Source organism: Ambystoma mexicanum, chromosome 12 (genome assembly GCF_040938575.1).
Source record: "Ambystoma mexicanum isolate Mex_15411 chromosome 12, UKY_AmexF1_1, whole genome shotgun sequence".
In the NCBI taxonomy this organism is placed as follows: Eukaryota; Metazoa; Chordata; class Amphibia; order Caudata; family Ambystomatidae; genus Ambystoma; species Ambystoma mexicanum.
Genome location: NC_090936.1, coordinates 1,182,391,069 through 1,182,411,493, shown reverse-complemented (window position 1 = coordinate 1,182,411,493; position 20,425 = coordinate 1,182,391,069). Strand labels below are relative to the sequence as shown.

Genomic DNA, 20,425 nt, shown 5'->3' with positions numbered 1-20,425 from the left:
ACACAAGACAGGCGCACCACAAAACCACCTGCGGAGACCAGCATACAGGTGCTTCACATAAAGACACAAGGCCCCCGTGTTCAAAGCAGGCCCACACATGTCCGTGGGAGTCCAGGGACATAAATGACGCGGCGCGCCGCCTGCCACCACGTGTCCTTGTGTGCACAAACTGCCAACAAGCCCGGGTGCTCCCCCACCCCTGTGCCCTTCGGGGCACACGATCCGGCCAGGGGCACCCTTCCGAGCCCAACGCGCCGAGCCATATTAAGCGGAGCATTTACCACCCCTATTATTACAGCGCTTAGAAATAAAGAATATGCCACGAAGCGCTATATAAAAATCTATTTATCTGCAGACCCTGCCCTGGGGATATTTCGAGGCCCCACTCCGCCTCTGCCCATGCCCAGGAGGCCTCGCGTGCCCGCCTTGTCCTGGGCCCTTCGGTGCACCCAGCACCCCCACCTGTGCTCGTGTATACACACTCCGCCTCTGCCCGGGAGCCCCCGTGTGCACACCCTGCCCACGCCACCTTCTATGACCACCCCCCTATCTGTGCCCTTGCCCTTCTCGCGTGCACACCATGCCCGGGTCCTTGTGTGCACCCGCCCCACCGTCCCCGGCTGTCCCTAATATACACACCTTGCCCACGGCACCTTCTGTGACCACCCTCCATCCGTGCCCTTGCAGAACCCCTGCGCCCTTCTCACGTGCACCCGCCCCACCGTCCCCCGCTGTCCCTAAAATACACACTGTGCCCACGGGCCCTCCCGTGCCCACCCCGCGAAGGCGAGGTGCAGTGGATGGCATCTCACTACCTACCTGAGGGGGCTCCTGCGCCCGATCGGCCCCAGAGCCTGCTGCACTGTGGTAGGGAGGAAAGATGCTGCCAGGGCCGCTCCTCGGTGCCACAGGGAGGCGCCCACAGCAGGGGATCACCTTGCGCTCAGTGCGGGAAGGACGGCGGCCGGAGATGCCTCGGCGACCTTCAGCTGCCTGCCTCCCTCTCCTCCTTCTCGGCTGCTGATGCTGGAGCCGTCCCTGGGGGCAGGGGGGAGGGGCTCTACCCATTGCATCAGAAATGTCGTCGAGGAGCGGCGGCGAGTCGGGCAGAGCTGGAGGCTGCGGAGCGAGGGACTCTGCGCCAGCCTCGCTGCACCCTGAGGTCCCGGGGGCTTACTATAGCTCCCAGAAGCAGGCCGCGGCAAGACCCCTCGCTGCAGCGCGGCTTTACAAACAAGGTCGCTACCTGTCAAAAACCAGGGAGGAGACCCTGGGGCTTCCTTGGGCTTCCTTTGATCCAGTGAAGGCGGGGGTTCCCACTTCATAGCGCTTCAGAGACAGGAAAAATAAACTAAGCGCTTAATTTCACAACGTTTGGCGCCCACACCCTAGTCCTCGGCATGCATGCCAACATTATCCATTCCATCTGGGAGATGCTAGTCTAGTCCTGCTTTTACCTTTGCATTCTGGGATTTATAGGCCGGGATTTGCACATTCTAAATCCCGGACTACAAGTCCCAGAATGCAAAATTATAACCAGGACTGGAGCGCCGTCTCCCAAATGGAATAGATAATTGGCAATTGGCATGTATGCCTTAGGGCAGTGGTATTCCAACTTGTTCATGCCGACCTCCCCGCCCCCCCAAGTAAAAATTTGGTTTCTGCGCCCCCCACCTAGATGTTGACCCTCCCTAGAGGTCCCAACGGATGTGTGTGTGGGGGAGGGGGAGGTATGCTCTTTAAAAAAAAGGATTAAGGTGACTGCTTTTTAAATAAAGTATAAGCAGTAGAAAATCATCTTATATTTGACAAGAAAAGCAGTCAGCCTAATCTCCTTTATTTCAAAGAGTCTGAGCCCCCCTTCCTCCCCCCGGTCATCCCTCGGCCCACCCTGGGGTGGGGGCAGTCTCAGGGGGGAGGGGGGCAGTACCCCAGTTTGAAGACCACTGCCTTAGAGGTACATTCGGGACAAATCACAATAATCTACCTCCCTGGACTTAAACCATGTGGACATTGGGATTTCTGTAGCGCCTGATGCAGCAACTAAACGCTATAAAATACGTTTCTGTTGCATAATATACTCAGGCCGAAAACGAAGAGATACACACAATTAATTTCACATTTAAACAGTAAAATACGCACATTTAAAATATATACTATAGAACGAACTAAATGTGTTATTTTCCTATTTTTGTATAAAAAAGGACTTTCTGTGCCAATGTGCATATTTGTCTTAAACATGTGTTCGAGATTATATCGAGTTAGCAGCACCAGGAACGCACGCCAACACCCCACCCCCAGCTAAACCCAGCACCCCATTACATGAACTTACCTATTGCCAGCCTTGAAGGTACACATTCAAAAGGGGCGGTGACGCCCCCATGCCCCCAAATACCATTCCAATCCCCGCCCTGGACCACACTGACCTCCAACCAGGACTGCTTTTATTTTTTTATTTGTTTAATCTATTTTACGATTGCTTTCTTGAATATTAAAGTTGGGCTGTGTTGGCTTTCTTTGTGTATTTTGAGTGAAAGTTATTTTTGCCCCCTCTTTTTCACTTCTGCAGGTGTGTTTTGCTGTGTCCCAGGGAACACAGCGCAAGTGTGTCAGGTTACAACAACACACTGGAGTGCAGCAATTGCTCCTCGTGTTACACTAGTGTCCTGGAAGGCGCTATACACCAGGCAAGGATAGGCCCATGAAACGCAAGCAGTGCGCACCTGGTGTAACAGCAGGACGGAATAGAGCCATCCCTCGTGCGCTTTCCATCATACCACCACATGCACACGTAGTCTCCTTGTAAGGGTTACCATGATAGCATGAAATCAAATAATACAGTTCTATTAAACCACTCCATAAAAGTGCCCCCATTAAGAGTGTGGCTGATTCCCGCCATCTTTAATGTACTGCCAAACTAAACATTCCTACTGAAACTAGCTAGAATCCACCTGGTTTTGTCTGCAGGAAACTTCCTCGCCACAGAACCTTTATCCTATGGAAATGACTACGTGTAATGTTTACTGCATGCTGTATACCCTCCCCCATTTACCCCCCTGCTCACCTTATCTCAGCTTCCCTCGCTGTGATCTCCCCCCTATGATTGTAAAGCACTCATTTATGTCTCTGTACTGCTGCATACCTCTGTAAAGGGCTCCGTTATGCATCTGTACCGTTTTATACCTCTATAAAGTGCTCCGCTATGCATCTGTACTGTTGCATACCTCTATAAAGCGATCGTTATGTATCTGTACTGTTGTATACCTCGGTAAAGCGCTCTGTTATGCATCTGTACTGTTGTATACCTCTGTAAAGCGCTCTGTTATGCATCTGTACTGCTGCATACCTCTGTAAAGCGCTCTGTTATGCATCTGTACTGTTGTATACCTCGGTAAAGCGCTCTGTTATGCATCTGTACTGTTGTATACCTCTGTAAAGCGCTCCGTTATGCATTTGTACTGCTGCATACCTCTGTAAAGCGCTCTGTTATGCATCTGTACTGCTGCATACCTCTGTAAAGCGCTCTGTTATGCATCTGTACTGTTGCATACCTCGGTAAAGCGCTCCGTTATGCATTTGTATTGTTGTATCCCTCTGTAAAGTGCTCCCTTGCTTCCCGAAGCCAGGTCCGCGCTGAATAATACCCATATAATAATAATATTAACGCTGTAATACACAACCCCCAATGGTGTCCTTTGGAACCCCATCATGGGAAGTAAGTGAAGGGTCTGCAAGATCCTCAATCATATATATACGAATGCCATATAATATAGCCATTTCATATTAGGCTACGATAATGCCATGCCACACAATCTATTTTTGGGGATATTTCTTTTCTGGTAAATCCCAGTCAGCTAAAACCTGTTTATAAACTCTCCAATCTGGGCACCAGTTATTTATTTATCTATCTATCTACCTATCTTTCTATTTATTTATTTATTCGAAATTTTGTTCAGAGTTGGCCCTACCCAGAAGGTGTCGGAGAGACTTTACAGGATGCAAAGGTTGAAAAGGATGGGTGTGGGGGGTGGGTGAAACACAAGTTACAACATGTTTTCATGGTAGGATAGGAAGATTAGGATAGACTGGTGGTGGCAGAGGAGATGGATGGTGGGATTAAGTGTGGACAACAGGAATGTTTTGCGGTTCTTTCTGAAAGTGCTGATAGCGGGTGCAGTGCAGATGTGAAGAGGTAGGGTGTTCCATGCCCTGAGTGGCTGAATGCTTATTTTTGTGTGCATGTTGGTTTGCATAGGGGAATGTGTAGGAGAGGCTGCCTTGGTTGTCTGGTTTTTGTGTGTGCGATAGGTTTGAGTTTGTCGTGAAGGTATAATGACTAAGCCATGTGGACACCAACAGGCAGCAGAGAAGGTGAAGGGAAAGAGGAACCAAGACTAACCCACGTGGACACCCACAGGTAGCAGAGAAGGTGAAGGGAAAGAGGAACCAACACGAACCCATGTGGACACCCACAGGCAGCAGGGAAGGTGAAGGGAAAGAGGAACCAAGACCAACCCACGTGGACACCCACAGGCAGCAGAGAAGGTGAAGGGAAAGAGGAACCAAGACTAACCCACGTGGACACCCACAGGCAGCAGAGAAGGAGAAGAGGAATCAAGACTAACTCATGTGGACACCTACAGGCAGCAGGGAAGGGAAAGAGGAAACAAGACTAACCCATGTGGACACCTACAGGCAGCAGAGAAGGGAAAGAGGAATCAAAACTAACCCATGTGGACACCTACAGGCAGCAGAGAAGGTGAAGGAAAAGAGGAACCAAGACTAACCTACATGGACACCTGCAGGCAGCAGAGAAGGTGAAGGGAAAGAGGAACCAAGACTAACCAATGGGGACACCCACAGACAGCAGAGAAGGTGAAGGGACAGAGGAACCAAGGCTAACCCATGTGGACACCTACAGGCAGCAGAGAAGGTGAAGGGAAAGAGGAACCAAGACTAACCCATGGGGACACCCACAGGCAGAAGAGAAGGTGAAGGGAAAGAGGAACCAAGACTAACCCATGTGGACACCTACAGGCAGCAGGGAAGGGGAAGAGGACTCAAGACTAACCCATGTGGACACCCACAGGCAGCAGAGAAGGGGAAGAGGAATCAAGACTAACCCATGTGGACACCTACAGGCAGCAGAGAAGGGAAAGAGGAATCAAGACTAACCCATGTGGACACCTACAGGCAGCAGGGAAGGTGAAGGGAAAGAGGAACCAAGACTAACCAATGGGGACACCCACAGGAAGCAGAGAAGGTGAAGGGACAGAGGAACCAAGGCTAACCCATGTGGACACCTACAGGCAGCAGAGAAGGTGAAGGGAAAGAGGAACCAAGACTAACCCATGGGGACACCCACAGGCAGCAGAGAAGGTGAAGGGAAAGAGGAACAAAGACTAACCCATGTGGAGACCTACAGGCAGCAGGGAAGGGGAAGAGGACTCAAGACTAACCCATGTGGACACCTACAGGCAGCAGGGAAGGGAAAGAGGAACCAAGACTAACCCATGTGGACACCTACAGGCAGCAGAGAAGGTGAAGGGAAAGAGGAACCAAGACTAACCCACATGGAAACCTACAGGCAGTAGAGAAGGTGAAGGGAAAGAGGAACTAAGACTAACCCATGTGGACACCTACAGGCAGCAAGGAAGGGAAAGGGTAATCAAGACTATCCCATGTGGACACCTACAGGCAGCAGGGAAGGGAAAGAGGAACCAAGACTAACCCATGTGGACACCTACAGGCAGCAGGGAAGGGAAAGAGGAACCAAGATTAACCCACGTGGACACCTACAGGCAGCAGAGAAGGTGAAGGGAAAGAGGAACCAAGAATAACCCACGTGGAAACCTACAGGCAGCAGAGAAGGTGAAGGGAAAGAGGAACCAAGACTAACCCACATGGACACCCACAGGTAGCAGAGAAGGTGAAGGGAAAGAGGAACCAACACGAACCCATGTGGACACCCACAGGCAGCAGGGAAGGTGAAGGGAAAGAGGAACCAAGACCAACCCACGTGGACACCCACAGGCAGCAGAGAAGGTGAAGGGAAAGAGGAACCAAGACTAACCAACGTGGACACCCACAGGCAGCAGAGAAGGGGAAGAGGAATCAAGACTAACCCATGTGGACACCTACAGGCAGCAGGGAAGGGAAAGAGGAATCAAGACTAACCCATGTGGACACCTACAGGCAGCAGAGAAGGGAAAGAGGAATCAAGACTAACCCATGTGGACACCTACAGGCAGCAGAGAAGGTGAAGGAAAAGAGGAACCAAGACTAACCTACATGGACACCTACAGGCAGCAGAGAAGGTGAAGGGAAAGAGGAACCAAGACTAACCCATGGGGACACCCACAGGCAGCAGAGAAGGTGAAGGGACAGATGAACCAAGGCTAACCCATGTGGACACCTACAGGCAGCAGAGAAGGTGAAGGGAAAGAGGAACCAAGACTAACCCATGGGGACACCCACAGGCAGCAGAGAAGGTGAAGGGAAAGAGGAACCAAGACTAACCCATGTGGACACCTATAGGCAGCAGGGAAGGGGAAGAGGACTCAAGACTAACCCATGTGGACACCCACAGGCAGCAGAGAAGGGGAAGAGGAATCAAGACTAACCCATGTGGACACCTACAGGCAGCAGGGAAGGGAAAGAGGAATCAAGACTAACCCATGTGGACACCTACAGGCAGCAGAGAAGGGAAAGAGGAATCAAGACTAACCCATGTGGACACCTACAGGCAGCAGGGAAGGTGAAGGGAAAGAGGAACCAAGACTAACCCATGGGGACACCCACAGGAAGCAGAGAAGGTGAAGGGACAGAGGAACCAAGGCTAACCCATGTGGACACCTACAGGCAGCAGAGAAGGTGAAGGGAAAGAGGAACCAAGACTAACCCATGGGGACACCCACAGGCAGCAGAGAAGGTGAAGGGAAAGAGGAACCAAGACTAACCCATGTGGACACCTACAGGCAGCAGGGAAGGGGAAGAGGGCTCAAGACTAACCCATGTGGACACCCACAGGCAGCAGAGAAGGGGAAGAGGAATCAAGACTAACCCATGTGGACACCTACAGGCAGCAGGGAAGGTGAAGGGAAAGAGGAACCAAGACTAACCCATGGGGACACCCACAGGAAGCAGAGAAGGTGAAGGGACAGAGGAACCAAGGCTAACCCATGTGGACACCTACAGGCAGCAGAGAAGGTGAAGGGAAAGAGGAACCAAGACTAACCCATGGGGACACCCACAGGCAGCAGAGAAGGTGAAGGGAAAGAGGAACCAAGACTAACCCATGTGGACACCTAAAGGCAGCAGGGAAGGGGAAGAGGACTCAAGACTAACCCATTTGGACACCTACAGGCAGCAGGGAAGGGAAAGAGGAACCAAGACTAACCTATGTGGACACCTACAGGCAGCAGAGAAGGTGAAGGGAAAGAGGAACTAAGACTAACCCACATGGAAACCTACAGGCAGTAGAGAAGGTGAAGGGAAAGAGGAACTAAGACTAACCCATGTGGACACCTACAGGCAGCAAGGAAGGGAAAGAGTAATGAAGACTAACCCATGTGGACACCTACAGGCAGCAGGGAAGGGAAAGAGGAACCAAGACTAACCCATGTGGACACCTACAGGCAGCAGGGAAGGGAAAGAGGAACCAAGACTAACCCATGTGGACACCTACAGGCAGCAGCGAAGGTGAAGGGAAAGAGGAACCAAGAATAACCCACGTGGAAACCTACAGGCAGCAGAGAAGGTGAAGGGAAAGAGGAACCAAGGCTAACCTACATGGACAACTACAGGCAGCAGAGAAGGTGAAGGGAAAGAGGAACCAAGGCTAACCCATGGGGACACCCACAGGCAGCAGAGAAGGTGAAGGGAAAGAGGAACCAAGGCTAACCCATGGGGACACCCACAGGCAGCAGAGAAGGTGAAGGGAAAGAGGAACCAAGGCTAACCCATGGGGACACCCACAGGCAGCAGAGAAGGTGAAGGGAAAGAGGAATCAAGACTAACCCATGGGAACACCCACAGGCAGCAGAGAAGGTGAAGGGAAAGAGGAACCAAGGCTAACCCATTTGGACACCCAGAGGCAGCAGAGAAGGTGAAGGGAAAGAGGAACCAAGACTAACCCATGTGGACACCTACAGGCAGCAGAGAAGGTGAAGGGAAAGAGGAACCAAGACTAACCCATGTGGACACCTGCAGGCAGCAGAGAAGGTGAAGGGAAAGAGGAACCAACACGAACCCATGTGGACACCCACAGGCAGCAGAGAAGGTTAAGGGAAAGAGGAACCAAGACTAACCCATGTGGACACCCACAGGCAGCAGAGAAGATGGAGGAAAAGAGGAACCAAGACTAACCCACGTGGGCACCCACAGGCAGCAGAGAAGGTTAAGGGAAAGAGGAACCAAGACTAACCCATGTGGACACCCACAGGCAGCAGAGAAGGTTAAGGGAAAGAGGAACCAAGACTAACCCATGTGGACAACTACAAGCAGCAGAGAAGGGGAAGGGAAAGAGGAACAAATACTAACCCACGTGGGCACCCACAGGCAGCAGAGACGGAGAAGGGAAAGAGGAACCAAGACTAACCCACTTGGGCACCCACAGGCAGCAGAGAAGGTTAAGGGAAAGAGGAACCAAGACTAACCCATGTGGACAACTACAAGCAGCAGAGAAGGTGAAGGGAAAGATGAACCAAGACTAACCCATGTGGACACCCACAGGCAGCAGAGAAGGTGAAGGGAAAGAGGAACCAAGACTAACCCATGTGGACACCCACAGGCAGCAGAGAAGGTTAAGGGAAAGAGGAACCAAGACTAACCCATGTGGACACCCACAGGCAGCAGAGAAGATGGAGGAAAAGAGGAATCAAGACTAACCCACGTGGGCACCCACAGGCAGCAGAGAAGGTTAAGGGAAAGAGGAACCAAGACTAACCCATGTGGACAACTACAAGCAGCAGAGAAGGGGAAGGGAAAGAGGAACAAATACTAACCCACGTGGACACCCACAGGAAGCAAGGAAGGGAAAGATGAACCAAGGCTAACCCATGTGGACACCCACAGGCAGCAGAGAAGGTGAAGGGAAAGAGGAACCAAGACTAACCCATGTGGACACCCACAGGCAGCAGAGAAGGTGAAGGGAAAGATGAATCAAGACTAACCCACGTGGACACCTGTTAGAAAAGAATTGGTGCAGTCACACTGTGTGAGAATACACAACCCTTATCTGCTTGGTATTAGGTAACCCACCGTTTGGTATAGGTCTGTACTACACAGGTTGGTAGTGTGACTGAGCAGCCAGGCCTATCTCAAGAGGGGTAAATATTAGCTGTAGAGCTGTACAAATGAAATCCGTGAATACAAGTGGCCAAGTAACACTTACACTCAAGGTTTCAGTTATAAATAAATTGTTTATTTAATTAACCTTAAGTTTTAAATAAGCATTCCTTAAAAAGGTAATTTGTTGTAACAATGTAAATATACTTTAAAATTACTTTTCAGAATCAAAACAAGTTAGTGGACAATCTTTGGATATGCTCCTTACACGATTCCCACACACTGAGGTGACTTCAATCACAAGGACAGTAATGGCATTTCTATAGTTATAGTTTGCAGATTCTGAGGTTGCAGAACGGAAAGGTTAGGGAAGGAGAAAGGTTACACAGTTCCTCAGTATATGCGAGGACAACTAAATCTTCCATTGAAATCTAGATAAGCCTTTCCCAGCATTAACAGTTTACACTAAGCTACCACCTACGAGGGACACACAGTATCAGTCACTGGGCTAGAAGAGTCTGCAGGCAGACAGGGCAGCCAAAGTCAATTGGAGCACAGTCTATGGATCTGTCGCACTTCTTAGATCAAAGTCCTGCACAAATTAGAGAGTTTTTAGAAAAATCACTTGTAGGGTCACAAGCTGTGCAAAGAGAGTTGGAATCAACTCTAAAGGTAAGCCACTGCAATTCCCAACTGAGAAAAGCACTACTCAAAAGACAAGGAGGTAAGTACCCCAAGCCCAAACAGTACCTCTACTTTGAAGAAGAGTGGTCCAGCTGGATTCTGTCTTGCTACAGCTGTGCAGCCCCTGTTTTCCTGAGCCTTGGTCGTGAAGACCAGAGGGAGTACATCTGGTGGGCTCCTGCGGTGGACATTGGGAGGTCATTGGCAGCTACGGGCTCTTTTCGGTCCAGCGGCACTTCATGGCTTCAGCGCTTAGCAAATAGCACTGTCACGGGTCTCAGATACCGGCTGGGCTTCCTTCACTCCTTGGGTCCTGCACTCTGGTGAGCGGACTCCAGCTCTGGTCATCCTGCTTCTGGAGGGTCCTTAGGAGATTCCTGGAGCTTCTAGCCAGATTTGTTACCGCTTCAGACGTTTCACTCATGTTGGAGCTCCACGTGCCGCAACCCTTTCAGGATGTACATAAGCACTACAGAAAACATTGTCTAAGCCAGCTAACACTACTTGGCAATGTGAGGACTCTCTAAGTGGCTGCAGAATGTACAACACTACATACAGAGAGGGAAACTGATTGGCACAGTTTTTGTGGTTAGTGATGGGCGAAATCATGATGTTCCGCTCCGTGGGCCGCGGTCGCAAAATTCCATACATTTCGTTCCGCCAGTCTCCACCATTCCACCCTGCTTGTCGTTTTCACTGTCACATGCTGGCTTCCCTCACAGTGATCCCTGTTTCGCCCGAATGCGCTTCGTATCCAATTTTTTCTTTCGGTGTGGCAGTTTACAATTAATTTGGGGCTTGCGTTTCGTGTTTGGGAACATGCTTCGGTTCGGCGGTTTCACCCGCATGCATTTCGTGTTTGCGCGATACTCTTTAGACTGCACCTATACAATGTCCCATTTTGGTTACAGCACACGCAGGATAAAAATTCACATTTCACTGGATGTATCATGCAAAACTGGAATGCTGGGTTGCGTGCAGAATTCTTGAACTCCTGCACGAAACAGCATTGCACGTGAAATTTTGACACCGGGGAAACGCTGGGTGGGGCACGTGCGAAAATCGCAACCAGTACAAATGTACATGTTTCTCCTGACGGGTTACAATTTTACCTAGAACTATCTAATGTACTCCGGGACCCCCAACCAGCCCATAGAGTCAGGGTTTGCCCAGAAGCACTTTAAGATAAGATAGCAGCACCCGTGAGATGGGGTGCAGATTAATACTCCAATACCAATCGATAATTGCAACTGAACGGTTTGGCGAAGGGGGTCAGTTTAATGACAAGTACAAAAAACGGGGAATCTCCTGAATATCATGCGTGATTCACTCTCTCGCTTCAAAACTCCAACGAACTTCATAAAAAACATTACATTTATACTGAAAACTCGTCATCATTGACGTTTAACGCTTAAAGGTTGGCATGCAATTCTATTGGTTCAGGAAAGATAAATTTAATATGGGTACTCTATCTGTATATGGAAATGGAGTAAGGGGATTGGATAAACACGGTCAGGTGGGGCATCTAAACCCTACCTTCAAAATGGCTACTGTAAACGTCACTAAAAGTATGACGTTCCATTGGTCCTACTAACTATAGGTCCCTAGATTACTTGGTCCACTGTGATTTGCTTGGCATCAACCCCACTCATACTTTTCCACTTTGCCTAGCAGCACACAGAATGGTCGGCCAGGTGCAGCATGCCCCTTAGCTCCCCCGGCCTTCCTCCAATTATTGTTACAATCAATCATCACTTTAGTGGCCATGTGTCAATTATTTCACTGTGGTTGGCTTTGAGACTGCATCTCCTGTCTGGAAAAGTTCTGATATCTTCGCCTGGCCTGCTGCTATGCTTAGGTGTGAAAGTCTCACTTCTTCATGCTCGGCTGGTTACGTGATTCAGACACCGTGAATTTGCCTATTCTTCATGTAATCAGTGTATTTGATTTTCGTTTCACCCACCACCTGCCTCCAGTTTCTTATCTTGACCTTTCTGAAGCAGGATATTCTGTTCTTAGCTTCAATTAATTGTAGCTACTGTTTGTCTCTTCTACTGATACGACCCTGGCTTTTTTGGCACGATTTGCCTCTGCTGAGTTTCGTTTCTGCCGTTTATTCTCGATTTGTTGAATACGAAGCTCTCCTCGTGCGGCCTTTAGTAACCTTTGGTTAATTCTGCTTCTTGTGCAAAGTGGAAGTATATTTATATAACGTGCTTTGTTTGAGGTACATATGTATAGGTGACGCTTGCTGCACTATCTTTCTTAGCTTTCTTGCGGTTCCAAGCATATGTACATGCGTAAACTCGTCGAATATCTTCATCATGCTTACAGCTTAAGCTTCTTACATTTGACATCGTCCTTTCACTTTAGGTTCACGATGTCCCTTGTTCATGGCGTTTGGCGTTTTGTCTCTTTACGTCATTCTCTGGTCGTCATTTCTTCTATATGTGAGTCAGTCCGGGTTCTTGTGTCGTCACCATTCGTCTTCCATTAAGACCTTTTTTGGCTTCTTCAGTGACTGTACTTATTCAATCTTCATTTAGTTTTATTTGTGGATATGGTTTTCTCAATGGGTACCTTACTGTCCATGGTTTCCTTGGTATCGGTACTTCAATAGGCATTTTTCTTCTGATGGGTACTGGACAGAGCCCCACTGCGGCTCACTGCTGGCTTATTTGCTCATCATACTTCACATATTTCGGCGTGAACGTTCCTGGTACTTCAAAATGGACGGTTGGAGTGCAGGCTGTATTTGGGACCTCCTCTACACTCCCCTCTGGGCGATTCATCGACCACTTTCACCTCTTTCTTTGGATCCATCTTCTTTGGTTCCTCTGTATTCACCTTCACTTCATCGCCTGGGTCCATTCTTTCTTCATCTTCTGGGTCTATACATGATGGTCTGAAGAAATGTCTCTTTGGGGTCCATATCTTTATTACCCCTTTTAAACTTCCTGCTGTTCTGACGTGTTCGTCCTTGTTCCACGTCATCAGTTGACACTGTTAATTTGGGCTGCAGTAAACCCATCTTCCCACATCATTTCTATGCTTCCTGGGATATTGAAACTTTGTTCCTTCTGGTGCATGAATGCTGGCCTTCACATAGTCTCTTATTTCTTCGTCAGTTAGGTCTTTGGGCTTCCATCCTGGCTCGACATCAATCATGATCTTCATCCCTATGGCTTTTTCACAGTATTCCGGCACTTAGAGATTATTATCTGTCATGGTCATGAAGTCAGGGGCACAGGCATGCAGGGGCCGCATGCACAGGAAACCTGGGTGGACACTGTCCTGGCACCTTTGGCGTCAGGCTCATGAACAAAAGTAAACAAGATCCATTTAACACCAAAACGCTTTTATTATGGACATAGCACTTCAGATGCATTAACCTTGAACATTCCATCCATTAAGCAGGATGCATTAACCTTGAACATTCCATCCATTAAGCATGATGCATTAACCTTGAACATTCCATCCATTAAGCAGCCCCAAGTGTATTCTTGGGTGTGGCTGCTAATGGATTGCCTTCGCACGTGCTCACTCTCTAGGAGTGGCAGGGTGTGGCTGGTAAGCCGGCCCAAATGGGCGTGCCCACAATCTCAGCTATATAAGCTGCCCTGATCCTCAAGACAGACGCTTTGCGTTATCCTGCACTTGCAAGCAGCATAACGCTCACCGTCACCTGAGGTCAGACTTACCTTTGAAGATCCTGCTTCCTGGACATCCTGCTTCCTGCCAGCATACTTACCAACTGGGGGAAGCTGTTCTTAACTGTACATCTCTTCGGCGAACCAAGTATTCCTCTTTACACTTTTCGGAAGGCCGATATCTTCATCTTGCCACCGTAGCACGACACGCTCCATCGTCGACAGCAGCGCCTGCAAGGAAAAACAAAACAGAAGACAAGGTTAGACATGGAAAAAACTGTCCATTTAAGGTTGCGCTTCACCATACTTCTTGCTTTTCCTTAAACCATCACTTACCTGCTGCTGAACATTGCAGTAGCATCCATCTTCCATCTGGCCTCGTCTCGCGTCTCACAGCTGTATTGAGGCTGCACTTCCATCAAAGGGAAGAAAACAGAAGAGAGACATTATTGCGGGCATAAATAGGAGCAACATATAAAGACATTAAACAGAACAAACAGCATCACAAGAGCTCAAGAAAGATTTACCAATCATAAGGAGAAGCATAGTCATAGCTGGACTGGACTAATCCTTATTAGGGATCAGTGAAGGAACTAGATCCCATTCGACGAGCCCCTGCCAAAAATTCGCAGGACGCATAGCTTATCTTCCATAATTCACAGGTGAGCTTTATGGGCCCGCGTATGCTCACAGAAACTGTACTTTGGGGTGAAGGGTTCGAGAGGTACAACAATCACAGATTGGTGCACTCACACACTGTTATCTCCATGCAGGAGCAGTATCACCACATACCACCGCTCACAGCTTTTCTACTGAAGGAGAGGCCTGAGGGGGTGATTCAAGTTCAGAGAGGGCTGCAACCGTGCCCCAACGCCTCTGCAGAGACCAGGTGAGCGTAACATTATCTTGATAACACAGAGTCCTAGCAATATCATCACTAGCAGGGCTCCTAAGAACTTGAATGCATCTGCCATCCATTGTGGAACCCATGAGAATAATGATCCAAACCAGCTGTCATCATCACCTTCGTCAGTTTCATCAATCATCTGATTCTGTAGCTTTGTCAGCATACCTATGGCCTCTGTTAGAGTTCAATTTTCTTCATCGTGAGATGGTGTAAATGTGCAACATGATTCTCCTATTTTTGCACAAACGCCTCCATCCATAGCTGTGATCATGTCAAGTACATATCTGTTCTGGAGAGTCATCAGTCAGATTGCCCTTAACTCCTCGTTCATTGCGTTAAATCCCTTTATGGTTGTGTTGATGGTCTGCAGTAACTCCCATCTGGTTATCTGCAACCATTTAGTATTTGCTCCAACTTAAAATCTTGGCATGAAGATTGTCGTGAACACTGATGAGGTGAGGCTGAACAGCCTGTGTCCATAGGGGATTGCGTGAAAAGCTTCTTCTAATTTGGCAGAAAAGTAATTCTCTCTCTTAATTCGAGTCAGCAGTTCCACAGATCTCTTCTTCCTCAGGTGAGCATCTGCTTTCGGGAAACTGTCAATGTTCAGGTCACTCTTCGGGATCACCAATGCTGTAACATGGACATTCACCAGTGTGCATATACCTACCCAGTTTTTTCAGCAGTCTGATGTATGTTTTGGATCCACATGCCCAGTAATGGTCCATAATTACTGCAATTCCATGCATCATTCCTGGAGCATCAAAGATGCGTCCACAGTTCTGATTTTCTCCTATTTTTCTTGTACCATTATTCCTGAAGCACAATTTTGAGCTCTTCCGTGGTACTATTTGCAAGGGGCCTCCTCTGTCTTCGACCCATGTCAGCAGTTTTGCAAGCCTTGGCCACAATGGCTTGCATGTCCTTTGTGCGTTATCAATTGCTTCTTTGCAGGCTCCAAGGACCATCCATGCTCTGCAAATCAATACTCCTTTCTCCCATTCGTCTGGGGAAAGCACTGTTCCCCAAATCCGCATTTGGCCTCTGTTTTTCCAACTTCGAGCCTCTTCTGGAGTTTTTCCTTGGACATTTAGCTTATGGTTTGCTTCTCTTCTGATTTCTGCTCCTTTAACTCCAGGCTTCTCATATCTGATCACAATGTGTTTTGTCTTTCCATTGTTTCTTGTCTTCATGTGCATGTTCAAAATATACGAGTTCCCAATCTGTGCCTCTGATTTGCTTCAGTACTGAAGACATGTTGTGTCCTTGTCAGTATAACAAAAGGTGAAATCTCTAGCACTACTTTCTCAATTTGTCCCTCGGCGGAAAGTTTAAAATCTTCTCAAATAGTTCTGCTGATGGTTAGAAAGATTGACTTGCATCACGATACCATGAAAGAGCATGCTCATCTGCGTAGAATTAACTGGGTCTCTGATGAATGTGAGGATGTCAACACTGACAGGTCTCCCCACAAGCTCTGGAAAATCCTCGATTAGGCAGAGACTCGCCAAGCTGCTGTCTTCTGGTGGCAGGGAAATTTGTCCTGCCCTTGCTGAGGTTTGGGACTGTTTGGCCCTCACTCACCGTGAACAGTTTCTGCAATGTCGGTGTGCATGAAGAGCAACTTGAATAATAATTCTGTTCAGGATTATACTTAGACGTTCTGTATTTGCTGGATCTCGAAGAAATGTCAATACGTCTGTAGTTCTTCCGATAAGATCTGGACAGTCTTCAATTAGGCGAAAGAACAGTCAGGCACGTCATTTTATCAAAATGCCAGGGGTAGCGGAAGTGACATCACACAACCCCTGATCCTGATGACATCAGAGGAAGTGATGTCATTTGACACCACCCCAAAGTGATAAGCGATGGAACACGACCTTTCACCCATTGACAAAACAGGAGGTGGCATCACATAGCATTGTACACTACAAAAAAATATGGTAACGATATCACTATAATGTGATGTACATTTCATACAAGAATGGATCGCCATATGTATTGTTAAGATCAGTGTGTATAGGCCCATATTACCAAATTACTGTCAATGTAAGCAAACGTCCATGACCAAATGATAATGTTGTGTTATTATATAGCACTTATGCTTAAGCGCTTTATATAGAAAAATATACACCCAATATCACCCAACCTGTGTTGGTACTCATTTATCGACCTCAGAAGGATGAAAGGCTTTTAAGAACAGACTAAATCAGTGACTCACCCACTGAAGTGTGCCTAAAATAAACCTTTAATGAGTCTAGCAATTATTGTATAGGATTCCAGAAAGACACATTGGCCCTCATTACAACCCCGGCGTTAACCAATGGCGCTATTAGCTGGTAACTTAACGATTCCGCCACGGTGAAATGAGGAATTAACACCCATTCCAAGGTTGGCGGGGTGGTAATTCCCCATTTACCATTGGCCCTTCCCATTTTTGCCCCATAGGGCTCAATGGGAAAGGAGAAGGCAGTAATTACGGTACCGCAAATTGCGGTACCGTAATTACCTTCAAGGTCCCTTTGTGGGTCCCTACCTTAACGACTGGTCCAGACCAGCCATTAAGGTCGGGAGCCGCAAAGGGACCTCGTAGTAAGGCGTTAAGGGATTAACGGCGCCGCAACCTTTTACGGCGCCGTTAACCCCTTAACGCCTGGGTCATAATGACCCCCATTATTTGGTATTCCTATTCTTTCTTATTTGGGTCAGTGCTGAAAGTGTTAGACTTGTGGCACACCTGTTCTTATTTTTCTTTTTTTTAAGGGCCTGAACAAGAAAGCCAGCCACTACAGAAGTAAAGAGCCGCATGGTGCTGGCCACAGCCCAGGAGCTTGCATTACAAAAAATGTTTTCTTTCTTTTTTAAACATATTTTTTTGTTTTCTTTTTTAGAGGTCGTAAGGGAGACCACAGAGGTTGCAAGGGAGACCTCAGAGGTCGCATTTGCGACCTCTGGCAACCCCTAAATGATGTCTCTGAGAACAGCACATTTATAAGCCTATTTGCGTCTTCCTCCACTTGGGACATTTGGTTTTTCCTCGCTGTATTCTGGAAGCAGGAGGAACTGTTCGGCAATTACAGTAAGCAGCCTCCTTATAGTCTTTTCATTTTTCAGGATCTTGAAGAAAGTCAGTGATACTGGTGAGCCTCCTTGATTACTCTGAAAACCTCCCTGATTACTCTGCCATCCTCTTCCTCTAAATCCTCTTCCCCCTGGGGTAAAATCCAGTATTGCCCTGATTATTCTGTTGTGGGTTATTCACCTGTTGCATGCTCGACCCGTCTGTGCTAATTATCATTGCCCCTTCAACGGCGTATTTTGACAATTTCTTCTGCGCTAATTTTGCCTCTTCACCCTTTCGTGCAGCTTCTTTTTGGTGATTGTTTTTTTGCAGCAGCCTGCAATAGTGTGCGATGGTCAACTGTATCTGAGACCACAGCTTGGCCTCGATTCCTAACAATTTCTTGAGCTGTTTCTGTACCGGATCTGGCAGCCCTTGACATAATATAAGGTAAAACACAGGTATAGATTTCCCCCAAGATTCCCGAGTCTCAAATACCCACGCATCTTGGAAATTCTGGATATAAACCAAAGGGTCTTCCGACTCCTTAATTTTACGTGTCATTATAGCTCCCATGTCGGAAGTATCTGGATCTAGCAATAGTAATGCTTTCCATACAGCGGCTCTGCAATACTTAAATGGAGCACCGTCATGCGCGCTATTAACTGTGGTCACACCAGGGTAACCTGCCCGTGTCCACACATCGTCTGCTCTATCACCAAGTATGGCGATTAAGAGACCTTTGATATCCCCTATAGCTAACCAGTTCCCTCCCGTCATTTTTTCTAGCTCGTGTATCCATTTTCCGGCTCCCGATGTCAACATTGGAAGCTTATTTTTCAGGTTTTCCCGATCCATGTTTGGTTCCACCTTTCTCGAGCAACGGAAATTGGGATGCATAGCCCTCTCTCTCTTCTCTCATTGTTCTTCTGTGTATTTCAGGAGTAATATTCCCACACCGCCGCCTACCTGGCAATGTCCTTAGCCGGCTCATATAGGGTTGTGGAGACACCCCCCTCTGGCCGTGAGATACTTCTTCGTGTCAGTCTGACTGTGTGGCTGATTCTGATTCCCTTGGTGCAGACCCACTAGAATCTAACCATCTTATTCCTTTCCCTCCTGAGAATCGTTTTTCACTTCTCCTCTCTTCCTCCTTTTCCTCATGCTCCTCTCTTTCGGTGTCAGACATTGTCTGCACCCAACTCGTGCAACTCTTGCATCCTCTTTGTTCCTACTGATTTCCAACCTATCTAGGGACAGTTCTCTATTTCCACTACTTCGGGAGACGTCCTCAGTATCGTAAAGCTGAGTGCTCTCCAGGCACTCGTCTTTCCCTTCTCCTTGGGGTACTTGATCTAGCCCCATTTCATCATATATTCTATCGATCGTCTCTCCGATGCTTCTGGTGTCGAAGCCATCCTCAATATTTGCCCTAGACGTGCTGGATACTGAATCGAACTCAGGAAAGAATTCTTCTATATCTTCCCAGTCTACTACTGGCTCAGGTTTTTAACCTCCCTTTCCAGATATTCAAGATCGCGTGCTCTCTGTCTTCGCTTACGTTCTACATCGTCATTGAATTCTCTGCGCTTTCTCGCTTCTTCTCTGACCCTATCTTCTTCCTCTTTCTTTGCGGTTCTACGTTCATTTGCCCTTCAGATTTCCTCATCCCTTCGTCTCTTTATTCTTTTCTCCCATATCCTTTGTTCTTCCTCTATCCTTTGCTGCTCCTGTCTGTCCGGATCATTGGCTGCTCTCTGTTCACGATCGTGTTACCTTTCTTGCTCTTTGTGATATAACTGTTCTCTTCCTATTTTTTTCCCTTATTGTTTCATTTATCAATCCTTTTTCTTTGTCTTTCTCTTTTCTCTGAAAGTCATCAAGCTTCTCTTTTTGTTTCATGTCATCTATGCCTTTAACATCGAGTTTCAATAAAATCTGCCCTCCCATCCATTCGTTTTGTGTGAATGCTATCTCATCAGTCCTATCCTCATTTCCCTTCCATCTTTTGCCTTCTCCCTCCGTGATGAGAGATGTACTTGCTTGTGCCTGGTCTTTTCTCTCGTTCTCACGTCTCTCCTCATCCCTCCGGACTTTGGAGGTGATATCTCTATCTTTGTCTATGTCTAGATTTTCGTTACTACTTTGCGTAGGTGACTCATATGCCGGGTTGCTATACCCTGTGGCTGCTTTAAGCTCTCTTAGCGGGTATAACCCTTCATCCTTTCTGTCTTCAATTTTCATTTCAGATGGGGCGGGTGGCGCTGAGGGCATCTCATCCACCTCTGTGCGTACGTTAAATATCCAATCTAATGGCGGCTCCACCTCCTTATCCTGTTGGTATATTTCCACAACTCTAGACTAGCTAGGCATTTGTCTAAGTTTTTGCCCGTGTATGTGGCGTGCAAATATGTTGTCATGTGCTGTAGGGCCGTTTTAGATAACAATCCACCTTGGGGCCATGGCATAAACATCTTGTTTGCGGTTCCTTTAACCCATTCTGCACTGTACTTCTTTAGTTTAGGTGCATGTTTTGGCAACTATTTGCACAGGTGTACTAATGGAGTCACGTCTTCCATATTTAAATCTGTTCACTTTCTCTTTATATAACACTTGTTATGTCTTTCGTTATTTAAACAACTTCAACAGTATGAGCGAGCACCAATCGTCGCAAGCTCCAATCCAACATTTCATATTTCTATTTTACTCAATAAACATCAGGTTGTATTCTACAATATTTCAAGTATCCAATCGCGTAATTTTTATGCGAGTTCCTCGAAGAAAAAACATTGTCCTTTGAGGTCACAACAAATAACACGTAAGACAGACGTTTAC

At 47.6% G+C, this 20,425-nt stretch overlaps 1 protein-coding gene across 4 annotated transcripts in view; it reads right to left on the bottom strand.

Annotated features, from left to right (window-relative positions):
- SLC38A1 (solute carrier family 38 member 1) overlaps window positions 1-1,392 on the bottom strand; it is a 697,300-nt gene extending 695,908 nt beyond the window's left edge. The window contains exon 1 of one of the 4 annotated variants that reach the window (XM_069629833.1): window positions 1,247-1,392. The gene's annotated coding sequence lies outside the window, so the exon portion shown is untranslated. Of the gene's footprint in view, window positions 1-819; window positions 1,158-1,246 lie in introns of those variants that run through there. The other 3 variants (XM_069629835.1, XM_069629832.1, XM_069629834.1) reach the window with 3 other exon arrangements.
- Between the last annotated feature and the right edge of the window lie 19,033 nt (window positions 1,393-20,425).